At 44.2% G+C, this 26,322-nt stretch overlaps 1 long non-coding RNA gene across 1 annotated transcript in view; it reads left to right on the top strand.

The window, feature by feature from the left end:
* The first annotated feature begins 539 nt into the window (after positions 1–539).
* Positions 540–26,322, top strand: part of LOC122542274 (uncharacterized) — a 41,015-nt gene continuing 15,232 nt past the window's right edge. Inside the window, exon 1 of the long non-coding RNA XR_015752534.1 lies at positions 540–622. This is a non-coding gene — a long non-coding RNA (uncharacterized LOC122542274). The remainder of the gene's footprint in view (positions 623–26,322) is intronic.

The following is a 26,322-nucleotide window of genomic DNA, read 5'->3' as shown; positions in this document are numbered from 1 at the left end:
CCACTAAGCTGTACTTGGCTGGATAAGTGCAGCTCCAACAACACTCAAGAGATTCAACACTATCCAGGACACATTCCTGATGAAGGGCTTTTGCCCAAAACGTCGATTTCAAAGCTCCTGGATGCTGCCTGAACTGCTGTGCTCTTCCAGCACCACTAATCCAGAATCTGGTTTCCAGCATCTGCAGTCATTGTTTTTACCATCCAGGACACAGACTGTTTGTTGGCACACTGTTGACATTCACTCACCTCACTCTCTTAACACACACAGCTCCTGCATACAATCCCCTTTCTCCTCCCTCTCTGGGGTCAGCAAACACCTTAGCAACCATCATTCCTCCTCCCCCCTCTCCTGCAGCTCCCTGGTCATTTAGCAGAAATCACATGACTTCTTGCAAATGTTGTTTTGAACTCAATCTACAAAAGGGCTATCTGATCTTTAAATAGAAAGCAAGTTTGTCCTTGTTGTAAAAAACTGAAGTCTATTCCTCCTGCTACTCATAAACCAAGTTTTGAATTAGTAACAATACATTGTGAACTGGATTCTGCTCCCCAACCACCTGATGAAGAAGCAGTGCTTCGAAAGCTACTGCCTCCAAACCAACTTGTTGGACTATAACCTGGTATTGTGTGATTTTTATTTTAGCATTATGAACCAATTTAACATAGTTACACATTATTATGGTGTCTGAATTGAAAATGTACATTTTTAAGCACAGATCTTTGTATAACTGCGGGTATGGGCTGAAATATGAGACTATTTAACACATCAGTTAAGTTTGAACCAATCAGGATACCTGAAAATGATTAGTCTGGACACATAGTTACTGGTCAGTCTGGATAGTTTAAACGTACAGATACCGGACGCAGTTACTGTTCAGTCTGTGCGTATATAGGTGCTGATGAAGGGCTTTTGCCCGAAACGTCGATTTTCCTGTACCTCGGCTGCTGCCTGACCTGCTGTGCTTTTCCAGCACCACTCTAATCTTGACTCTAATCTCCAGCATCTGCAGTATCCACGTCTGCCCTGTATATAGGTACTGGTTAGTCTGGATGTACTGGTCAGCCTGGACATATGGGTACTGGTCAGTCTGGACATATGGGTACTGGTCAGTCTGGTGATAAAGGCACTAGTCAATCTGGATGGACTGTTCAGTCTGATCCTCTGTTTCTCCATCAGAATAATGAAGTTGAGGTCTAAATCATGGAATTCCAGGAATGACTTGAGGGTTGGAATTACCTAGCCCTGAGTTTGCTCCAGGACCATCCATTTAGAAAGTACAGCATGTTATACCAGTCCAAGTCCATTAGTGTAGAGTAGCACCGAACTCCACTCGACCCTCACGCAACTTTGGCAAATCTCTCATAAGTAGTCTCAAAGTATTAAAAGACAACAACAATGTACACATATATGTACACCCCTCCCCTCCCCACCGCAACATAGAGGGCAGCACAGTGGCTCAGTGGTTAGCACAGCGCCAGGGACCCGGGTTCGATTTCAGCCTCGGTGACTGTCTGTGTGGAGTTTGCATATTCTCCCGTGTCTGCATGGGTTTCCTCTGGGTGCTCCGGTTTCCTCCCGCAATCCAAAGATGTGCAGGTTAGGTGAATTGGCCATGCTAAATTGCCCACAGTGTACAGGGACGTGTAGGTTAGATGCATTAGTCAGGAGTAAATACAGAGTAATAGGGCAAGTGTCTGGGTGGGATACTCTTTGGAGGGTTGGTGTGGGCTTGCTGGGCCGAAGGGCCTGTTTCCACACTGTAGGGCTTCTATGATAGCAAAATGTCCCAAGAATCTTCTCAGCAATATGATCTGGTCAAATTAAATTGAGAGCAAAACATTAGAACAGAGGATGAAAAACCTGGTCAAAGAGTTTAAGAAGCATCTTGAAGGAGGAGAAATAGGCGGAGGATGTAGAGGGCTAAGGAAGACATAGCCCTCAGACTTCAGATTTAGCTGGTTAAAAGCACAGCCACCATGTATGCGAAGGAAGGTGAAGAGATATAAGAGGCCAGAATTGGAGGATGGAGAGTTCTCAAAGCATTGCAGAAGGTTATCAAGATGGAAAGTAGTGAGGCCACTGAGGGAACACTGGAGTGAGAGCTATAAATTTGAGGCATCGTTGGATAATGCTGGTCAATGATTACAGGGGCAATTGATGAACAAGATCTGCTCTGAGTTAGGAAACAGCTGCAAGTGTTTTGGAAGACTTTTTTTATAAGGTGAAAGCTGGGAGGTTTGGAGAGAAAAATCAAGTCTGCAGGTAACAAAACAATGAAAACCTTATAGAATGCTACTTCATTATGCCATTGCAGTGCAGGCTATGATTGATTTTAAGTTGTTTAATTGAAATAATCCACCCTCTTTGCATTAACTGATTCATTTATCTGTTGTTTTTGTTGTGTGATCCGATTATTGGATTATTTAGGACATTTTTAACCTCATAATTATGAGCATCCACTCTAAATACCACACTGTCGCTCAGAGACAGTGCATCTGTGCACCTTACCCATAGGCATACAAATTAGGGGAAAGCATTAGATATTTAGCCTCTCCAGCCTGCTCTGACATTCAATAAGATCACGTTTTATCTAATTGCTCCACATTCTCATTTACGGTCAAAAACCTTTCACTTCTTGCTTTTCAAGCATCTCTCTACCTCTCCATTAAAAGATAAAGTCAGATGTCACATGACACCAGGGCCCAAAGTCACCTGATGAAGGAGCAGCGCTCCAAAAGCTTGTGATTTCAAATAAACCTGTTGGACTGTAACCTGGTGTCATGTGACTTCTAACTCTTTCCGCCCCTGTCCAACACTGGCACCTCCACATCACATTAAAAAATATTATTTATTTCCACTGCCTTTAGAGAAAGGCAGTTTCAAAGCTGCCTTTGAAAACAACTGTTTTGCGAGAGAAAAACAATTCTTACCTCTGTCTCACCTCCTATTTAAAACAATCTTTCATAATCTCTCAACGCCCTTTTCACCTGCACTTTGTTAAAGCTCCTCAGGATTTTATGCGCTTCAATTAAGCTGTTTTTTAAACTCTTCTAAATTCAAGCAGATACAAGCCTAGCCTCAATGAAAACTGAAAGAACTTTGAATGCTCTAAATCAGAAACAAAAACAGAAGTTTCTGGAAAAGCTGAGCAGGTGTGGCAGCATCTTTGGAGAGAAATCAAAGTTAACATTTTGGGTCAGGTGACCCTTCCTCAGAGTAAGCCTACCTTGTCCAACTTCACCTCATAAAATAACCGCCCACTCCAGGTATTAGTCTGGCAAATCTTCTCTGAACTGCTGCCAGTGCACTTACTTCCTTCTTCAGAAAGGAGACCACTACTATGCACATAACTCCAGATGTGGTCTCACCAGTACCCTGTGTAACCGAAACATAAACTCGCTACTTTCATAGTCAACTTACCTTGCAATAAATGATGAATTTCTATTAGCTTTCCTACTGTACCTTTGATTAATACAACAATGCTTTAATAATTTTTTTTGTATCAGAGTGGTGCTGGAAAAGCACAGCAGGTCAGGCAGCATCCGAGGAGCAGGAAAATCGACGTTTCGGGCAAAAGCCCTTCATCAGGAATAGGGGGCTCCACATTCAATATGATTAAGGCTGATCCTCTGTTTCTACATCAGAATAATGAAGTTGAGGTCTAAATCATGGAATTCCAGAAATGACTTGAGGGTTGGAATTACCCAGCCCTGAGTTTGCTTCAGGACCATCCATTTAGAAAGTACAGCATGTTATACCAGTCCAAGTCCATTCAACCCTCAGGTAGCTTTGGTGAATCTCTCATTAGTAAGTCTCAAAGTATTAAAAGACATTTAACACATTTAATAATTTTATTCCTAACCTCTTTGACCTTTTGACAGCTAAGCAGTCTCAAATTTCATTCAATGAGAGCTCAGGAAAGTTCAAAGACAGAGAAATTTCTCTGAGCGATCTTGACACCAATTCTCTTCGTGTTACATGACTATAATCTTTGTTTGGAAAGAAATACTTTAGGATTTTACCAAATGTTTTGCTCCTCACCAACCAAGCATTTATTAGTTAGTGCTGCTACTACTTAATATAAAATTCAAACATTTTGGTAATAAAGGTCTGGGGGGGGGGTGGAAAAAGAACAAAAATCTTTCGGTCTGGAACAAATCGGCCACCAATGCAGCCTGCGGCCTATAGAGTGGTGAGAGCTTGTAGAGAAAACAGGATGTGGGTATGTAACCAGAACTATTAACAATAAAGACAGAGTCTAACTTCAGTATTTTGTGCTTAAAAATCTTCTCCTCCACACCCCCAGTTACATAATGCTGTCGATGAGCATTGTGCAGAGGGGATCTACATTTTATTTCTTCTTTTTTAATTTGGATAGTATAAGCCAAGGCTGTTGGCACAATTATAACTGCAAGGCATTCCACAGAACACAGTCACATCCTGTGATGCAAGTGACCTGTTTGTCACAGTGTGTTGGGCAGCTCTAAGTAATCAAGAATTCACACGGAAATAGCTGACTCCGTAATTAAACATCGAGATAATCGCAGAATTTTATTATGATCTTTCTTTGACTGCAGCCCCTGGTGAAATATCAGAAGGTCAACTACAAGAGGGCAGAGGTTCAAGGTGAGAGGGGGAAAGTTTCAGGGAGAATTTTTCACACAGAGGTTGGTGGGTTTCTGTAATGTACTGTCAGTGGAGGTGATGAAAGCAGGCACATTAGCAACTTTTAAGGTGTATCTTGATAAACATATGAACAGGAGGTGAACAGAGGGATAGAAACTGCATATGGGCAATAAATAGTGGGTCTAAATAAGAATTAGGAATTGGCATAGGCTTGATGGGGTGAAGCTGAAAATGTGTTGCTGGAAAAGCACAGCAGGTCAGGCAGCATCCAAGGAACAGGAGAATCGACGTTTCGGGCATAATCCTTTCTTCAGGAATGGGCTGAAGGGCCTGTTTTGTTTCCTTTACAAGATTACCCATCCCTAATTGCCCAGAGGGCAATTAAGAGTCAACCATATTGTTGTGGGTCTGAAATCACATACAGGCCAGACCAGGTAAGGATGGCAGCTTTCCTCCCCAAAGGACATTCGTGGACCAGATATTTTTTTCCTGACAATCAACAATGGATTCACTGTCATTATTAGACTCTTAACTTCAGATATTTATTTAATTCAAATTCAACCATCTAGATCCTAGGGAGTGTTGCTGAACAAAGAGACCTTGAAGTGCTCTTGAAAGTGGAGTCGCAGGTAGATAGGATAGTGAAGAAGGCGTTTGGTATGCTTTCCTTTATTGGTCAGAGTACCGAGTACAGGAGTTGGGAGGTCATGTTGCGGCTGTACAGGACATTGGTTAGGCCACTGTTGGAATATTGCGTGCAATTCTGGTTTCCTTCCTATCGGAAAGATGTTGTGAAACTTGAAAGGGTTCAGGAAAGATTTACAAGGATGTTGCCAGGGTTGGAGGATTTGAGCTATAGGGAGAGGCTGAACAGGCTGGGGCTGTTTTCCATGGAGCTTTGGAGGCTGAGGGGTGACCTTATAGAGGTTTACAAAATTATGAGGGGCATGGATAGGGTAAATAGGCAAAGTCTTTTCCCTGGGTTGGGGGAGTCCAGAACTAGAAGGCATGGGTTTAGGATGAGAGGAGAAAGATATAAAAGAGACCTACAGGGCACAGAGGGTGGTACATGTATGAAATGAGCTGCCAGAGGAAGTGGTGGAGTCTGGTACAATTGCAATATTTAAGAGGGTTTATGAATAGGAAGGGTTTGGAGGGATATGGGCCGGGTGCTGGCAGGTGGGACTAGATTGGGTTGGGATATCTGGTTGGCATGGACGGGTTGGACCGAAGGGTCTGTTTCCATGCTGTATATCTCTCTGACTCTATGACTCTATCTGCCATAGTCAGATTTGAACCCGGTAAATTGGATTAACAGTCTGGTGTCAATACCACTAGGCCATTGCTTTCCCCTTTGTATTGCATTATATTGTATAATATTTCAAAGACACGTTGTATGGAATGGGGAAGAAAATCAGTTGACTTTGGGAATAATCCACTGCAATATTGTGTGATTTTATAGTGGCAGCTTTAGAATTATTTACCACAGAGGACCATGGAAGCTCAGTCATTGAATATATTCAATAGTGATATTGATCATTTTCGAGAAACTAATGACATGAAGGGATGGGGGGATAATGTGGGAAATTGGTGTTGACGTAGATGATCAGCCATGATCTGGAGTAACTGACCAGGCTTAAGGGGCTGAATGGTCAACTCCTGCTCCTATGTTAAGACCATAAGACATAGGAGTGGAAGTAAGGCCATTCGGCCCATCGAGTCCACTCCGCCATTCAATCATGGCTGATGGGCATTTCAACTCCACTTACCCGCATTCTCCCCGTAGCCCTTAATTCCTTGTGACATCAAGAATTTATCAATCTCTGCCTTGAAGACATTTAGCGTCCCGGCCTCCACTGCACTCTGCGGCAATGAATTCCACAGGCCCACCACTCTCTGGCTAAAGAAATGTCTCTGCATTTCTGTTCTGAATTTACCCCCTCTAATTCTAAGGCTGTGCCCATGGGTCCTAGTCGCCTCGCCTAACGGAAACAATTTCCTAGCGTCCACCCTCTCCAAGCCATGTATTATCTTGTAAGTTTCTATTAGATCTCCCCTTAATCTTCTAAACTGCAATGAATACAATCTCAGGATCCTCAGCCGTTCCTCGTATGTTAGACCTACCATTCCAGAGATCATCGTGTGAATCTCCGCTGGACACACTCCAGTGCCAGAATGTCCTTCCTGAGGTGTGGGGACCAAAACTGGACACAGTCGTCCAAATGGGGCCTAACCAGAGCTTTACAAAGTCTCAGTAGCACAAGGTGCGAGCACAAGGTTCCAGTATAAAACGATCAACAGAAACCACCATGAACCGTTTTGTACCCTCAAAAGATCTTAATTTTGATTCAAAACAGATTTCTCCAACTGTGGATATGCAGTTAATGGATTCACCAGTCAAATATTGGCTGTGACATTGGCCAATTCACCATCAGATGGTAGGAAGGGCTATTGGAAAAATGGTAAACAGTTAACAACTCCAGGCTTTTGAAATCTAAATCATTTGGCAACTTTTACAGAATGTCTTTGAGGAGAAAATAACAGGGAAGGAACAAATCCAGGTCTTGACCTCCTTTCCATTTCTGTCATTGACTCCAAAACTGCCCTTGAAGCAACTGCACATATATTAGAATCCTAAATGCACTACAGTGTGGAAGCAGGCCATTCAACCCGAGTCCACACCAGCCTTCCAAAGAACCATCTCTCTCTGTAACCTTGCATTTCCTTATGGCTAATCCAACTAGCCCATACATCCATGGACACTATGGGGCAATTTGGCATGGCTAAACCACCTAACCTGCACATCTTTGGATTGTGGAAGGAAACCGGAGCAAACCCAAACAGACACGGGGAGAATGTGCAAACTCCACACAGGAAGTCACCCCAAGGTGGAATTGAACCTGGTTCCCTGGGTGCTCTGAGGCTCAGTGACCACTGAGCCAGTTTGAGAGGAGGTAATAATGTAGTGGTAATGTCACTAGATTAGTAATCCAGAGCCCGATAATTATGTTCTGGGAAAGATGGGTTTGAATCCCCCATGGTATTTGAATTCGACTTTTAAAGAAAAAATTCTAGAATGATAAAAGGTTGATCTAATAATGACCACTGTCGATTGTTATGAAAATGTATTTGGCTCAGTCCTTTAGGGAAAGGAAATGTGTCCATCCTTACCTGGTACGGTCTACGTGTGACTCCAGCAACACGGTTGACTTTTAACTTCACTCGAAGCAATTAGGGATGGGCAATTAATGTTGGCTTAGCCAGTTACACTTACATCCCATAAACAAATTAAAATAAAAACATGTAGCACCACACTCCAGGGTATTGCTGACCTAGCCCTTGCATTCTCAGTGACCTACCCTGACTTCCAGTTTGACACACATTACACCAAATCCATTCCCCTGTCAACAATTGTAGCCAATTTCTTCTCATGAACCTGTGAAATCTCCTCTTGACATCCTAAACTCAATATTCCTGTGACATTGGCTTGTTCCATCTTTTCCTCCTAACATGGATGTAGTTCATTCAGTTGCACCAACCCTACTACTTAAAATCTCTACCTTAGCTTCAAAGTCACCCCAAGTCTCTCTCCAGTATTAAGAATTTTCTCAGGTCTCATGGTTTTTGTCCAGGTTTACAGCTCACACTAAAAAATGCATTTTGGAAAAGCAAATCAGGGCAGAACATATACACTTAATGGTGAGGTCATGGGAAGTGTTGCTGAACAAAGAGAGCTTAGTGTGCAGGTTCATTGTTCCTTGAAAGTGGAATTGCAGGTAGATAGGATAGTGAAGAAGACATTTGGTATGCTTTCCTTTATTGGTCAGAGTATTGAGTATAGGAGTTGGGAGGCCTGTTGTGGCTGTACAGGACATTGGTTAGGCCACTTTTGGCGTACCACATGCAATTCTGGGATTCCTTACTATAGGAAGGGTGTTATGAAACTTGAAAGCGTTCAAAAAAGATTTACAAGGATGTTGCCAGGTTGGAGGGTTTGACTTTCAAAGGAGAGCCTGAATGGGCTGGGGTTATTTTCCCTGGAGCATTGGAGGCTGAGGGGTGACCTTATAGAGTTTATAAAATCATGAGGGGCATGGATAGGGTAAATAACCAAGGTATTTTGCCTGGGGTGGGGGAGTCCAAAAACTAGAGGGCATAGGTTTAAGGTGAAAGGAGAAAGATTTAAAAGGGACCTAAGGGGTGGCTTTTTCACATAGAGGGTGGTGCATGTATGGAATGAGCTGCCAGAGGAAGTGGTGGAGGTGGGTACAATTACAACATTTAAAAGGCAACTGGATGGGTATAGGAAGGGTTTTGGAGGGATATGAACCAAGTGCTGGCAAATGGGACTAGATTAATTTAGGAAATCTGGATGGATCTGTTTCCATGCTCTTTATCACTCTATGTATTACAGCAACCCACCAAGCTTTCTTCAAATGCTGACCTAACCAGAAAAGCTATGAGAACATCATCTCTTCCAAGCTTCCATCCCCAAAGACAATCCTGACTCAGAAATATATCCACATCCTCTCATCATTGCTGGGGTTGTCAACTCCCTGGGATTCTCTGTGAATTGAATGAGAACCCCTAAGACATTACTGTGTGTCACGCCAGAGGAAGGTCACAGGGACACTGAAAAAGTTTATGTTTGTTATTTTCTTTCATCACTTTTCCTTATCATCTCAAAAAAATGTCGAGAAGGTTGGGGTTTGACAACAAAATGACTGTTTGACTGACATCAATTGATTAATGGGTCCTTTTGCGTTTCGATCAGTGTAAGAAGGCAGGGCATTACAAGAATGGACGTGCTTGGCCAACTCATGGCTGGGAAGTCATGTGATGCAACATCCAAGAATATTATTCACACTGGCAAACACTAGATTAGATTCCCAACAGTGTGGAAACAGGCCCTTCAGCCCAAAACTTCCACACCAACCCTCTGAAGAGTAACCCACCTTTCCCTCCCAACTAATGCAACTAATACTATGGGCAATTTTGCATGGTCAATTCACCTGACCTGCACATCTTTTGGAATTTGGAAGGAAACCCATGCAGACACGGGGAGAATGTGCAAACTCCACACAGACAGTTGCCCGAAGCTGGAATCAAATGGAGGTCTCTGGTGCTGTGAGGCAGCAGTGCACACCACTGAGCCACCATGCCACCCTAATTGCCACTGGGTCAAAATCCTGGAAATCCCCACCTGGTTACCCTGAGGGGAGTACACTCATTGTACAGAGTGCAGTGGTTAAAGGGACTTGGCTCAACACCATCCCCTCAGGAGACAGTTAGTTAAAAAAAGACAATAAATGAAGGTTCTATCAACAGTGCCCACATCTTGTTGACATATAAATGAAAACTTGCCAATCTTCTTGTATTTGACATCTGTTTTATTTGTCTTTCCTTGAAGCACCTTGAGTTTGAAAGGTTAATACCATTGAAATACCAGGTGTGTTTTCTCAAAATACTATTTCTGTTCTAGGCCCTCTCTGCTGCTCTTGTACAACTCACCCATCAATCTATTTGAACTTGCCGAATTGTAGAAGGCTGGGTTGTTCATGGTATGTGAATGCTACTGGCTGGGCCGGCATTTATTGCCCATCTCCAATTTCTCTGGAAGAGATAGTGTTGAGCTGACTTCTCGAACTTCTTCAGTTCCACAGTGCCCTGAGGGAAGGAATTCCAAGATTTTTAACCCAGCGATGTTGAAAGAATGGTGATATTTTTCCAAGTCAGGATGATGTGTGGCTTGGAGGGGAACTGAAAGATGGTGGCATTCCTATGTATCTATTGCCCTTGTTTTTTGAGATGGCAAAGCTCCTGGATTTGGAAGGTGCTGTCAGAGGAGCCTTGGTAAGACGCTATGGACAGCTTGTAGATGGTACAAACTATTGCCACTGGCACTGGTGGCAATGGGAGTGAATGTTGAAGATGGTGCATTGGTGAAAGTAACTGGAACTCACAGGAATTGACAGGTAATTGAGTAAGGGCATAGGGGATTTGGTCCAAAGACATGTAAATGGAGTTGAGTTGGAAATTGGAGCTGTGGTCTGATTGAATCGTGGATCAGGCTTGGGGTGTTGTATGATCTTCTCATGTTCTGAGGAGAGATGTGCCCCAAACATTGTACAAGGCCTTCAATATAATGATGGAACACAAGGCAGTGAGTAATAGGATGGTTCTGAGTGAATGTATTTGATCCTGCATTGCATCCAAGGGGATTCCTTTTGCTTTATCAAAATGTGAAGGGGTGGCATGGTGGCTCAGTGGTTAGCACTGCTGCCTCACAGCACCAGGGACCCAGGTTCAATTCCAGCCTTGGGCAACTGTCTGTGTGGAGTTTGCACATTCTCCTCATGTCTGCGTGGGTTTCCTCCAGGTGCTCTGGTTTCCTCCCACAGTCCAAAGGTGTGCAGGTCAGGTGAATTAGCCATGCTAAATTGCCCATAGTGTTAGGTGCATTAGTCAGAGGGAGATGGGACTGGGAGTGAACTTGTGGGGCCGAAGGACCTATTTCCACACTGTAGGGAATCAAATCAAATGTAAGTATGTGATTGACATGCTTCACCTATGAAATCCAAGGAGGCAGTCCCAAAATTAGAATTCTCTACTCCAGAGGACAGTGGAGAATGAATCATTGAACATATTCATGTGCTATGTAGGGCATAGTTTTGGGCATGAAGGATTATTGAGGAGCAGGAAACTGGCATTTCCCAATCTGATCCGGTGTGTCATAGGATCATAGAGTTGTACAGCATGGATACAGGTCCTTCGGTCCAACCAGTCCATGCCGACCAAATATCCTAAATTAATCTAGTCCCATTTCTCAACATTTGGCACATATCCCTCTAAACCCTTCCTATCATCTACCTATCCAGATGCCTTTTAGATGTCGTAATTGTACCAATCTCCACCACTTCCTCTGGCAAATCATTTCATACACGCACCACCCTCTGCATGAAAAGGTTGCCCCTAAGGTCCCTTTTAAATCATTCCCCTGTCAAGGTAAAACTATGCCCTCCGGCTTTGGACTCCCCTACTCTGAGAAAATGCCCCTTTCGATTTTATAAACTTTTATAAGGTCACCTCTCAGTGCCTGACGGTCCAGGAAAATAGCTCCAGAGTTCAACAGAGTTCCTCAGGGTAGACTGGTTAGTAAGGTTAGATCACTAGCTATTCAGATGCAGAACTGACTTAACATAGAAGACAGAGGGTGGTAGTGGAGGGTTGCTTTTCAGATTGGAGGCCTGTGACCAGTGCTGTGCCACAAGGATCAGTGCTGGGTCCACTGCTTTTCGTCATTTACATAAATTATTTTGATTAATAATAGGAGGTATAGTTAATAAGTTTGAAGATGACACCAAAATTGGAGGTGTAGCGGACGGTGAAGAAGGTTACCTCAGAGAAAAATGGGATCTTGATCAAGTAGGCCTATGGGCTGAAGAGTGGCCGATGGAGTTTAATTTAGATAAATGTGAAGTGCTGCATTTTGGAAAGGCAATTCAGGGCATGACTTATACACGTAATGGTAAGGTGCTGGAGAGTGTTGATGAGCAAAGACACCCTTGAGTGAAGGCTCATACTCCTTTGAAAGTGGAATCGCAGGTAGATAGGATGGTGAAGAAGGCATTTGGTATGCTTTCCTTTATTGGTCATTGGAGTTGGGAGGTCATGTTGCAGCAGTACAGGACATTGGTTAGGCCACCTTTGGAATATGGTGAGGAATGCTGGTTTGCCTTTTATAGGAAAGATGTTGTGAAACTTGAAAGGGTTCAGAAAAGATTTACAAAGATGTTGCCAGGGTTGGAGGATTTGAACTGTAGGGAGAGGCTGAACAGGCTGGGGCTGTTTTCCCTTGGAGCATCGAACGCTGAGGGGTGACCTTGTAGAGGTTTATAAAATCATGAGGGGCCAGGATAGGGTAAATAGACAAGGTCTTTTTCTTCGGGTGGGGGAATCCAGAACTAGAGGGCATGGGTTTAAGAGGAGAGGGGAAAGATTTAAAAGGGACCTAAGGGACAACGTTTTCACTCAGAGACTGGTGTGTGTGTAGAATGAGCTGCCAGAGGAAGTGGTGGAGGCTGGTACAATTACAACATTTAAAAGGCATTTGGATGAGTCTAGAATAGAAAGGGTTGAGAGGGATATGGGTCAAGTGCTGGCAAATGGGACTACATTAATTTAGGATATCTGGTCGACATGGACTGAAGGGACTGTTTCCATACTGTACTTCAGTATGACTCTGACTTTATTGAACCTCTCTCTGTAGTTAAACCCTCCAACCTTGTAAATCTTTTCTGCATCCTTTCAGGTTTAACAACATCTTTCCTCTTGCAGGGAGACCAGAATTGAACGCAGTATTCCAAAAGTGGCCTAACCAATGTTCTATACAACTGCAACATGATATCTCAACTCTTTTCCTGCACAATAACTCCAATATTGCCCCTATACTGCTTTTGCCTGAAATCTTGACCCTCCTGCTCCACAGATGCTGCTGTGCTTTTCCAGCACCACGCTCTTGACTGTAATCTCCAGCATCTGCAGTCCTCACTTTCATCTTCTTCACTACTCTGTCTACCTGTGATTCCACCTTCAATGAACTATGAACTGCACCCACAAGGCAACACTCCCCAGGATCCTACCATTAAGTGTACTAGCCCTGTCCTGATTTGCCTTGTTAAAGTGCAACACACTACATTAGCCTAAATTAAACTCCATCTGCCATTCCTCAGCCCTTTGGACCTTGTCCATCATTAGCCCATTTAGCTGGCTCCAACATTTATTCCTGCTCATGTTTGTTACTTCCCATTGAGTTCAGGGGGTGATATCACACTTTTCAAGGTGAAAAATCTGGCAATGACTTAACTGTGGGCTGGCTCTATTACCTCACCCTCTGAATTGTCATGGACTTCGATGGGCTATTTGATCGTGCATCTACTGCAGAAAAGCCTTATGGGGCTGTCCATTACAAGTGCCTGTCCTCAGCTTAAATAATGAGACTACTGAACCCAGGGACTTCCTAGACTTCAGGGCTAGCTTTAACTGTGGGCTTTCACGCTCAGCAGATGGACCGTCTTGGAGGCCACAAACCTCACGTGACATCAGCTCTTGGATGCAAATTTATTTTCTAAACTCAATGTGGTCAGATAAAGTTTGCATATCACGTGGGGGGAGGGCTGCGTTAGGCCTGCAAAAGCCACAAAAGGCACCACAAAAAATAGCAACTAGGCAGTGAGCCCAGATTCCTGGAATTGGGATCACTTAAAGACTTTCCTTCCTGTAGATTTCTCAGAAGTGTCTGAAATAATGAGAGCCAACTTCTGTCCAAATATTGAGATTAACCCTTTGGTGCCTAACATTCAGACATTTTTAATTGAAAAAAAAATGTATTTGTCTGTCTCAGCATTTATCATTTGGATACAGAGGTTTTCATGTAATGTCTTTGAGCAGGTCCAATCTGGTCCTGATGTTGGATGCACCTCATTTTTCTACCTCACCATCCCCCTCCCAGCAAATAATGTGTCAGAATCTCCAGCCTCACTATGTTTTGCCAGCTATTGGACATCAAGGCCTTCCTCCCTGAAGTTGTCAACCTGGTATCAAATACTCTGAGATGGTGTCTGACTCTCTTCACTGGGGATTTATTGCATCCCTTTGGTCTGGGCTGGATCAAAAAGCAGGAGAAACTATCAGTGTCGCGGACACCAATGATACCTGCAACAAAATGAGAGTGTCTTCTCCCAAGCTTCCTGATGCAAGGTCACTCAACCCAAAACGTTAACTCTGATTTCCCTCCACAGGTACTGCCAGACCTGCTGAGCTTTTCCAGCAACTTCTGTTTGTGTGTCCCTAATGCATTGCCGTCTCCTCTTCAGAATCCGCACACTGTGGAAAGAGGCCATTCAGCTGACTGGGTCCACACTGACCCTCCAGACAGCATCCTACCAATCCCTGTAACCCTGCATTTCCCATGGCCAATCCATCCAGCCTGCCTATCCCTGGATATAATGGGTAATTTACATGGCCCATCCACCTAATCTACACATCCCTGGACACTGTAGGTAATTTCCCATAGCCAATCCACATAATCTCTGGACATTTTGGGTAATTTAGCATAGTCAATCAACCTAACCCACACATCCCTGGACATGACAGGTAATTTAGCATGGCCAATCCACCTAGCCTGCACATCCTTGGACACTACAGGCAATTTAGCATGGCCAGTCTATCTAATCTACACCCCCTGGACACTATTGGCAATTGAGCATGGCCAATCCACCTAACCTGCACATTTTTCGGCTGTGGGAGGAAACTGGAGCACCCCAAGGAAACCCACGCAGACATGGGGAGAACACGCAACCTCCACATGGACAGTTGCCCGAGGCTGCAATTGAACCCTGGTCCCAACCCTGAAGTTGTGAGGCAGCAGTGCTAACCAGTGAGCTACCATGGCACCCACAGAGGTCTCTCTCCCTCTTTTGAAGATGCCAGTTGCAGGTCCCACTTTGGATAGTAGACATTGTGGGTGGGGGACGCTGCAACTGGAGAATCTGTGTTTGGGAAAATTCGGCAGCTCTTGGAAGTTCCATGCATACTTTTATCACACTGAGGTCAAACTCCAGCTTCTTGACCTTTACACAGAGTGTACCAGAGCCCTGCTTTTGTAAACAAATGTGAATGTTTAGCAGATAATTTCTCGTCAAGATGGTGCCCCTTTAATATCAAAATTATTGTTCTCAGCGTCCTGCCAAGAAGGCAGAGGAACACTGGTCAATAAAACCCAGAATATCAACTCATCCTGCCTTATCTCCCTGTCAAGATTGGGATGCTTTTTTGATAAGCCAAAAAGGGATGCAGAATTTGACAACATCCTTCACTCAATCGCTCTGACATGTCTTGTGAACATTGATAGAAAGCAGCTGAACCTACCTGATAATATTCTTAATCTCTTAACAGTGAGAATCCACATGGGCCGAGGGCAGGGATACGTCACAGCAAACCCTCACTGCTTTACCAGGCTGCCACAAATTTTTTTCTGGTGTTCGTTCATGGCTATTGTGCATCTCTGACTAGACCATCCCTAGTTGTCCAGGAAGCAGTTAAGGGCAAGCCCGTCACTGCAGGTCTGGAGTGAAATGTAGGCCTGACTGAGTGAGGATGCACATTAGTGAACAAGTTGGTTTATACAACAATTGACTGTGGTTACACGGTCACCATTAGATAGGCTTTTTATTCCATTTTTTAGAAAAAAAATTACATTCAAATTTTTAAACCTCTGCCATGGTCGGATTTGAACTCAAGACCCCAGGGCATTTGCCTGAGGATTTTTGATTGCTGATCCAGTGACGTTGGATTGGCTCCCCCTCCTCAGCCTCACACTACAAATCCAAATGAGGAGCTAGAGCTGGATGATTTGAAACAATGGGTGGGTGACAACAACAACAACTTACATTTCTGTAGCGCTGTTACCATTGTAAAATATCCCCAGGCACTTCACAGAAGTTTTACTGAACAACTTTTGACACAGAGCCATGACTAAAAGTCATGGTCAATGTGAAAGTGTTTAAGGAGAGTCTTGAAGGAGGAGACAGTAATGATTTTATTTTTAAATCCTCCCCAGTCATTATTATACCGCAAAATTACAGGCGTGATGTTCGGCTGACATTAAGTTGGCTGGTTCCATTCAGCCACAGGATAGGAAGTGGAATTGACCATATTAAGTGACCCCTGAACCCCAACCCTCCAAAGTACTTCAAAGTCCTGTGAGGTTGGCTATAATGGCCTCCTCCCTGTGCACTCTACTAACATTAACTGAGCAGTCAGGTGAGCTATCACGGCTTGCTACCATCTGAACATGAGGAACGAGAAGAAAACAACAGGCATCTTCTCAAGATGCTCCAAAGTACTTCACAGCCCAGTAGAGTATTTTTGGAAGTGCGGCCACTGTCTATGTTGTGGTTTGGCAAAATCCACTTTGGACATAGCAAGATCCCACGAGAACGCGAAGTGGAAAGAGAGCAATGCATTGAAAAATAAATTTACCACAGAGAAGGACATGGGATGTGAGTGAGAAAAACTCGCAACTTGAAACTTAATTGTTGGACCAATGGTGGATTGAAGGCTGGTGATGGATTGCATTTAGATCGATTCAATTGAAGGTGGAAGATTTCCCACATGACTGGGCGTCAACTGGAAAATTTAATCAGTTGTGTTTTCTGTGACACATGGTAACATTATAGTTGTGTATCAAATCTGATATATGAAACAGCAGAAACTCCATTCTCTAGGTTCCACTTGAAAAATAAATCTGAGGTGCATTCGGATGAAATCTTGGTACTCAGCCAACATCATTAGAAAGGATAATCTGGTTACTTATCTCATTTCTGCTTCAAGGAGTCTGCTGTGCAAAATGCAGCACTTCCTACATTAACAAGAGCAACCCACCCAGACCCATTCCCCTACATTTACCCCTGACTAATGCATCTAATGCTATGGGCAATTCAGCATGGCCAATTCACCTAACCTAATTTTTGGACTGTGGGAGGAAACCAGAGCACCCAGAGGAAACCCATGCAGGCACGGGGAGAATGTGCAAACTCCACACAGACAGTTGCCCAAGAGAGGAATTGAACACGGGTCCCTGGTGCTGTGAGGCAGCAGTGCTAACCACTGAGCCACCATGCCACTCCATCGCTCTTTCTTTCAAAACTCTCTCATTTATTCTGCCCTAAAAACCTTGGTCAGTGGGTGTGAGATGACCATTCCATCAGTCCTCAGGTTAGAGTAAAATAAGAGCTTTGACAAAGGGTCAGTTAGACTCGAAACATCAGCTCTTTTCTCTCCTTACAGATGCTGCCAGACCTGCTGAGATTTTCCAGCATTTTCTCTTTTGGTCTCAGGTTAGAGTAGTCAGCTACAATGTTACTACAACCATTGCAGGAAGATGGATCAGAATTCTGAAATAATGTAGGCAATTTTTATCTTGTGTTTCTGAAATGTGCTTTTTAATAAAAGGCTGCTACAGACAAAAAAAAATGTCCTGCAGTTGTGAATCCAGTGCTGTCCAGCAAAATCCTGTGTGGGACCCATGGAATGTTGCACTTGCAAAGTGCCAGGGAACCTTCAAGCAGACAGAGACATAACAGGAAGAGACGTTAAGAAGGGTGATTATCTTCCCTCTCAGTCAAAACCACCTCCTGCAGCAATTACCTGTGGTTTACTCTTCTAGGAATATATAAAAAAAGGTGTTAAAAGCTGGTCTGTCTGTGCAGGTGGAAGAAGGTGCACCAGTGAAGGAAGATGTGGTAAGTCTGAGTGCGAGGACACAGTTGAAGAACCAGCCACTAGTCAAACCTGCACTACAGGAAATAGAAGTCACACAACACCAGGTTCAAGTCCAACAGGTTTATTTGAAATCACAAGCTTTTTGAGCGCTGCTTCTTCATTAAGTGAAGACACTTAACCTGGTGTCTTGTAACCTCTGACTTAATTTATCCCAGCCCAACACTGGCACATCCCAGTCAAAAGGAAGAGGGCAACAGAAAGACTCTCACTCTGGGTACAGCCAGTCAATGACTGCCAAAAGCACTTGGGCAAAAGGATTTCAATGAACTGCAAAACTAAAAATCCTGAAATTAACTGTTCAACTATCAATGTTTGACTATTTACTTTTCACAAACTATCCAGAGAAACTATCTTTTACCTTCTATTTTAGTGTGTATTTATGTGTGTGTGTGCGTGTCAGTGTGTGTCAGTGTGTGAGAGAGAGAATGTTTGTCTATGTGTGTGTTTCTGTGTGTGTCAGTGTTTATGTGTGTGTACAAGTGTGTTTCTGTGTGTCAGTTTTTATGTGTATGTGTCTGTCTGTCTGTCTGTGTATTTGTGTGTCTGTGTCCATCTGTGTGTGTGTTGTGTTATTTTTCCCTTTGCATTTAATAACTCACTTTTCTATTAACTCAAGAAAACCTGGCTAACTTGGTCTCTTTTCAATCTTATTCGTTTGGTTTCAGGGAAAGATATCCACAAGGGAGGAGTCCTTTTTAAACTGACCTTGTTGTGGCCAACGAAAGAGGCACATATTTAAAAGAGGGTGGCCACTTAATCCCTCCTCACCCGGGATATTAATGATTCTGGTATCTGACTGGAGCCGTAATATCTTGGGAACCTGACTTTAGCACTTTGAGACTTGTCTAGGAACCCAACCGATATGGCACATTAATGCCAACACTAACATTTCAGACCTGTAACATTTAAGCTGCATTTAAGGCATAACTGGAATGGAGAAGGGATGGTCTTGTAATGGAAATCTAGGTATTCCTGGTCCCTTCTCTTTGCTGCAAAGTGACAACTCTCTGAGATCTCTGAGTTCCTGTCATTGGAGCCTGTAATGCAACTGTGAATTTCATACTCCCACCACCTGGTGGTGAGGTCTTCAGCTGATGAAGGATCATGTTTCCCTCAAATGTGTCTGCATATCCATCTCTTTCTCCCTCATTTAATAAGGCCACTTTGACTGAGCTGTTGGTTACCTGTCCTATCACTGCCATATTTGGTTTGGTGTTCAATCTTACTTGACAACTCTTCTATGGAACACCTTGTGAAACTTTACTGCACTAAAGACGCCATGTAAATGCAAGTTGTAGTAGAGGTGGTTGAGCTTAAACCCTGTCTACTCTGAATTGCTCCCAAGATGCTTTCTGACGAAGGGCTTATGCCCGAAATGTCAATTTTCCTGTTCTTCGGATGCTGCCTGACTGGCTGTGCATTTCCAGCATCGCACTTTTAACTTTGCTCCCAAGATGAGGCAGGAATGTGAAACACAGGGAGTAAGAATATGAGACAGGAGTTTGCACTACAGTCTTAAGCTGAGAAAATTAATTTTGCTTTATAAATCAATATGCAATTAAAAATTAGTCAGAATAACTTGTATTAATGAGTTCTCCTCCCTCTCTTTGCTTTGTTAATTTTCCTTCCTTGCTAGTGTTAGAAACTATATGAAATATTAAGCAGTTCGAGTCTGATTATTTACAAAGGGCCAATTACAGTACATGAGAACCTAGCCATGTTTGGAAGTTAATTTGAATAGCCAATCAAAGACACACAGAAACACCATAGCAACTGAAACTTGTTAGTTCGATGAGAAGCTGCCACTTGATGGGAGGCTAGACAATGTCACAGTCCAAGGCAAGAGTTTGTGAACAGAATATAAGTCGTTAAAAGATATTCCCTCCAATATCAGACCTCAGTTTTATTTGCTTCCCCTACATAAATAAATTGTGCTATTTGAGCACAGAGCAATCAGCGACCACAAATTGTCACAGCCTGTGACTGTCTGTTTTGGTATGTCACGCGGGACTAATAATTAGAGTCAGAGAGCTGTGCAGCACGGAAACAGAACCCTTGGTCCAACTCGTCCGTGCAGACCAGATATCCTGAATTAATCTAGTCCCATTTGCCAGCGTTAGGCCCATATCCCTCGAAACCCTCCCCCATCCAGAATAGGTCAAGGTATGGGGACTCCAGGTTGATGAAGAATGGGAATAGTTTGAGACCTGGAGATAAAGGAACTCCAATAGCCTATCCTTTCTCACCCCCTTCTGCACAGATGCACACAATCTCCAACTTTTTTACGATGAGCATCAACAGGCTACTCAGCCATTTGTGGCATCACCTCCAAGGTAACACAGACCCCCATCTTACCTGCTCTTCATGGGGTTGTCAAAGACGGGCGCAATTGGCAGCTGGATCTCTGCCTGATACATCGGTCTCTAAACCAGGAGGCCTGAGGCCACCTGGGCTTTCCTCCCTTCCTCTTCACCACAAGTAGCCTGGTTGAGACCAAGGATAAACCTCAAATTGAGTCTGAGATGTTTCCCATCTGCAAACTTCAATATCATTAATAACATCAAGGTTACTATTCCTGGAATCAGAGCTTGTGTGGTAAATCTCCCCCGCTATGTATTTACTCTGTTAGTCTTAGCTTTTCAAAGAATAGTAGCGGGGAATACTTTCCAAGTCCCTGGCATATATTCATCCCTCAAGTAATGTCATTAAAACAGGCTATTTTGTTAATTATCATTTGTTAATTATCCTGATGTTTTCAAGAGATTACTAAGTACAAATTGACAGCTCAGTTTCTGGCATTACAACAGTGACTGTAACTTAAAGCAATTACCTAATTGGCTGCTTTGAATATCCGGAGGTCGTGAAAGGTGCTATGCGAATGCATATCTTTCATCTTTCTTCAGGGCATGTGATTTTATTTTCATGCGTTCATGGGATGTCAACATCACTGGCTGAGTCTACATTTATTTCCCAATCTTAATTACCAGCGAGAAGGTGGTGGTGGGCTGTTTTTCTGGACTGTTTGTTGTGAGGTAAACTCACAGCGCTGTTTGGGAGGCAGTTTCAGGAGTCTAACCTGGCGACAGTGAAGGAGCAGGGATTTTGTTTTCCCAAAACGGGATTAAGCGTGGCTGGGAAAGCGAACTTGCAGGTTGTTGGGTCTCCCATGTGTTCAGTGCCCTTGTCCTTTGCTGTTGTCGAGGGCACATTTTTGGAAGGTACTGACAACAGATGTGAAAGAAATGACATATTCTCTGCTTTATAAATGCCCACTCTTCTTTGAAATATTGCTGTGCAATCTTTTACAGCTAACTCCACAGTTCATCTGAAAGACTGCCACCGCGAACCAACAGTGTTAAAAGTCCTTGGTAAACTGGCAATGTTGCCTTGGTTTAGTTTCTGCGTGCTCGTGTCTGAAAATAGTGTTGAGCCTCCCAACCCTCATACTCAGAAACAAGAGCTTTACCAACTGCGTTAGTCCTCTTTTAGGGGCTGCACCCTGACTCAGTGGTTAGCACTGCTGCCTCACAGCACCAGCGACCCTGGTACGATTCCACCCTCGGGCGACTGTCTTTGCAGAGTTGGCACATTCTCCCTGTGTCTGCATAGGTTTTCTCCGGGTGCTCCCGGAGTCCAAAGGTGTGCTGGTTAGGGTGGATTGGCCATGCTAGAATGTCCAGGGATGTGCGGGTTAGCCATGCGAAATGCAGGATTATGGGAATAGAATGGGGGGCGGGGGGGGGTGGGCAGGGATGTGGGTGGGATGCTCTTCAAGGGTTGTTGTGGACTCAAGGGGCTGAATGGGTAGGGATCCTAGTCTATGAATCCTGAAGGTGTCGGGGCCATATTGGTGCATGGCTCACTCTGCATTGGCACTTTGTCAGCGATACGTTGGTTGGGAGTGGTCAGTATTAGGTGAGCTTGGTCCTGGGATCTGCACAGACCAGGAATCTCTGACAAATTTGTACCCTCCCTGGCCCGAAGATGCTAAAATCAGTTAAACTAACTGCAATGACACTGGCTAGTGGCTTGTTCCTCTGATCAGGATGACTGCTTGTCCATACAATAGAGACAAAAAAAAACTGCAGATGCTGGAAACCAAAGTGGACAGGCAGGAAGCTGGAAGAACACAGCAAGCCAGATAGTGTACAACAGAAGCACTTGACCGGACACAGTGAAGCTGAGACTGTTCGTCCTGAATTGAAGATCAGCCCCCTAGGACAGGGCAATCAGGATCAGCTGCTGATCGAACCTTCATCATGCTTTTAATATAATCGTGCGCTGTTTTCTTTGGAAGTGCCTGTTTGTTAATTAGAAACACACCAGAGATGACAAAAACATTGTTTGACTGGGCAGGTTGGTTGGATGAAACTTCCAGAAGGCGGCATGGTGACTCAGTGGTTAGCACTGGTGCCTCACAGTGCCAGGGACCTGGGTTTAGATTAGATTACTTACAGTGTGGAAACAGGCCCTTCGGCCCAACAAGTCCACACCGACCCCTCCGAAGAGCAACCCACCCAGACCCATTCCCCTACATTTACCTACCACTACGGGCAATTTAGAATGGCCAATTCGCCTGACCTGCACATTTTTGGACTGTGGGAGGAAACCAGAGCACCTAGAGGAAATCCACGCAGACACAGGGAGAATGTGTAAACTCCACACAGACAGTTGCCTGAGGCGGGAATTGAACCCGGGTCTCTGGCACTGTGAGGCAGCAGTGCTAACCACTGAGCCACCATGCCGCCCACAAATATAAAGCAGCGAAGGGATGGGCTGCCAGAACGATGCGATCACTGGCAGGATTGGAACCCACGCCTCAACTGAGACTGGAACCTGAGTCCTACGCCTTAGACCACTCGGCCACACTTCCAACCCCATAGATTCCCACCTTGGGTGACTGTCTGAGTGGTGTTTGCATGTTCTCCCTGTGTCTGTGCAGGTTTCCTCCGGGTGCTCTGTTTTTCCCCCACAGTCCAAAGATGTGCAGGTCAGGTGAATTGGCCAGGCTAAATTGCCCATAGTGTTAAGTGCATTAGTCAGGGGTAAATATAGGGTAAGGGGGTGGGTTACTCTTTGGAGGGTCAGTGTGGACTTGTTGGGCTGAAGGGCCTGTTTCCATACTGTAGGGAATCTAATCTAATCAAATCATTTCACTAGAGCTGGCAACCTGAAATGGGACCTATTTTAACTTTCTGTCATGGTAAGACACATTATTTTTCAAAGGGTACCTAATAGACTCCCAATATATCAAGAACTGCCTAATAAGAACATAGGGAATAGGAGCTGGAGAAAGTTGTTGGTTCCATCAGATCATGACCAATCATTTACTTCAACACCTTCTTCCTACTGTTACAGTCAATCCCTTGACATTTTTAATATTATGTGCAATTCTGGTCTCCCTCCAATTGGAAGGATGTTAGTGAAACCTGAAAGGGTTCAGAAAAGATTTACAAGGATGTTGCCAAGGTTGGAGGATTTGAGCGATAGGGAGAGGCTGAATAGGCTAGGGCTGTTTTCCATGGAGCGTCGGAGGCTGAGGGGTGACCTTAGAAAACAGTGTTAAAGTTAAGAAAAATCCCAAAGCCTTTTATTCATGTATAAGGAGCAAGAGGGTAATCAGAGAAAGGGTTGGCCCACTCAAGGACAAAGGAGGAAAGTTATACATGGAGTCAGAGAAAATGGGTGAGATACTTAATGAATACTTTCCATCGGTATTTACTGAGGAGAGGGATATGATGGTTCCCCATGATAGGCTGATGGAGAAAGTGACTTTGCTTGGGGTCCAGGGTGCACTAGCTAGGTGGATAGAGAACTGGCTGGGCAACAGGAGACAGAGAGTAGTAGTGGAAGGGAGTTCTCAAAATGGAGAAATGTGACCAGTAGTGTTCCACAGGCATCTGTGTTGCGACCACTGTTGTTTGTGATATATATAAATGATCTGGACGAAGGTATAGGTGGTCTGATTAGCAAATTTGCAGATGACACTAAGATTGGTGGAGTAGCAGATAGTGAAGGGGACCATCAGAGGATACAGCAGAATAAAGATAGACTGGAGAGATGGGCAGAGAAATGGCAGATGGAATTCAATCCGGGAAAATGTGAGGTGATGCATTTTGGAAGATCCAATTCATGGGCGAACTGTACAGTAAATGGAAGTCCTGGGGAAAATTGATGTACAGAGAGATCTGGGTGTTCTCGACCATTGTTCCCTGAAGGTGGCAACACAGGTCAGTTGAGTGGTCAAAAAGGCATACGCTATGCTTTCCTTCATTGGACTGGGTATTGAGTGCAAGAGTTGGCAGGTCATGTTACATTTGTATAGGACTTTGGTTCAGCCATATTTGGAATACTGCATACAGATCTGGTCGCCACGTTACCAAAAGAATGTGGATTCTTTATTGAGGATGCAGAGGAGGTTCACCGGGATGTTGCCTGGTATGTGCTAGTTATGAAGAGAGGTTGAGTAGATTAGGATTATTTTCATTGGAAAGATAAAGGTTGAGGGGGGTACCAGGTTGAGGTCTACACAATCATGAGAGGTGTAGACAGAGTGGATAGCAAGAAGCTTTCTCCCAGAGTGGGGATTCAATTACTAGGGGTCACGAGTTCAAAGTGAGAGGGGAAAAGTTTAGGGGAGATTAGATTACTTACAGTGTGGAAATAGGCCCTTTGGCCCAGCAGGTCCACATCGACCCTCCGAAGAGCAACCCACCCAGACCCATTCCCCTACATTTACCCCTTCACCTAACACTACAGGCAATTTAGCATGGCCAATTCACCTAACCTGCACATTTTTGGACTGTGGGAGGAAACCGGAGCACACTCACGCAGGCCTGGAGAGAATGTGCAAACTCAACACAGACAGTTGCCTGAGGCAGGAATTGAATCCAGGCCTCTGGCGCTGTGAGACAGCACTGTGCCACCATGCCGCCCTCTGGACAGAAAGTTCTTCATGCAGAGGTGGTGGGTGCCTGGAATGCGTTGCCAAGGGAGGTGGTAGAGGTAGGCATGATAGCATTGTTTAAGATGTATCTAGACAGATACATGAATGGGCAGGGAACAAAGGGATACAGACCCTTAGAAAATAGACTGCAGGTTTAGATAGAGGATCTGGATCATCGCAGGCTTGGAGGGCGGAAGGTCTATCCTGTGCTGTAATTATCTTTTGTTCTTTGTTCATTCTTCTTATAGAGGCTTATAAAATCCTGAGGGATATGGATAGGGTAAATAGACAAAGTCTTTTCCCAGGGGTGGGGGGAGTCCAGAATTAGAAGGCATTCGTTTAGGGTGAGAGGGTAAAGATATATAAGACGCAACTTTTTCACACATAGGGTGGTACGTGTATGGAATGACCTGCCACAGGAAGTGGAAGAGGCTGGTACAATTGCAGCATTTAAAAGGCATCTGGATGGGGATATGAATGGGAGGGTTTAGAGGGATATGGGCCAAGTGCTGGCAAATGGGACAAGATTAGCTCAAGATATCTGGTCGGCATGGACAAGTTGGACCAAAGGGTCTGTTTCCATGCTGTACATCCCTATGACTCTATATCTAGAAAGTTATCAATCTCTGTCTTAGGCATACTCACTCAGTGGCTGACCCTACACTGCTCTCTGGGGCAGATAATTCCAACAATTCAGTGCCCTCTGAGAGAAGAAATGTTTCCTCATTTTAACCCTAAATGGACCTGTCCATTATTCTGAGATTGTGCTCCCTGCTTCTGGATGCCCTCAGCCAGGGCAAATAATCCTCCCATATCTACCCAGTTGAGCCCTGTAAGTGCATTGATATTTTGAATTACTTAATCTTTCCAATCCCTCCATACAGGAGTTAGTGAACTTGAGGTGGCTCAGTGGTTAGCATTACTGCCCCATGGAGCCAGGGACCTAGGTTTGATTCCACCCCCATGTGACTGTCTGTGTGGAGTTTGCACATTCTCCCGTGTCTGTGCAGGTCTCCCCCTGGTACTCTGCTTTCCTGCTACAATCCAAAGATGTGCAAGCTAGGTGGATTGGCCATGCTAAATTGTCCATGGCTGTGCAGGCGAGGAGGGTTAACCATGGGAAATGTAGAGTTACACGGTTAGGGAGTTGTGTCTGGGTGGAATGTTCTTTGGAGGGTCAGTGTGGATCAATGGGCTGAATGGCCAGCTTCCATGCTGTAGGGATTCTCTGATTCTCTGTTGTATTGCCTCTGCAGTAAATATATTTTGTCTTTAAGTCAGTAGATCATAAGTGCATACAAGTGATCAAGTATTGGTATCACCAAAGGCTTTATATTAAAGCAGAGTGGGTAGCCGCTGTGACCCTATGAAGGAGCTTGGACCCTGGGCTATCACCATCTATA

The sequence above is a fragment of the Chiloscyllium plagiosum genome, unplaced genomic scaffold (assembly GCF_037043375.1).
Source record: "Chiloscyllium plagiosum isolate Xiang-an unplaced genomic scaffold, Cpla_swu_hap1 HiC_scaffold_33, whole genome shotgun sequence".
Classification (NCBI taxonomy): domain Eukaryota; kingdom Metazoa; phylum Chordata; class Chondrichthyes; order Orectolobiformes; family Hemiscylliidae; genus Chiloscyllium; species Chiloscyllium plagiosum.
The sequence above is the reverse complement of the archived record's forward strand: the minus strand, read 5'-3'. Positions and strand labels throughout refer to the sequence as shown.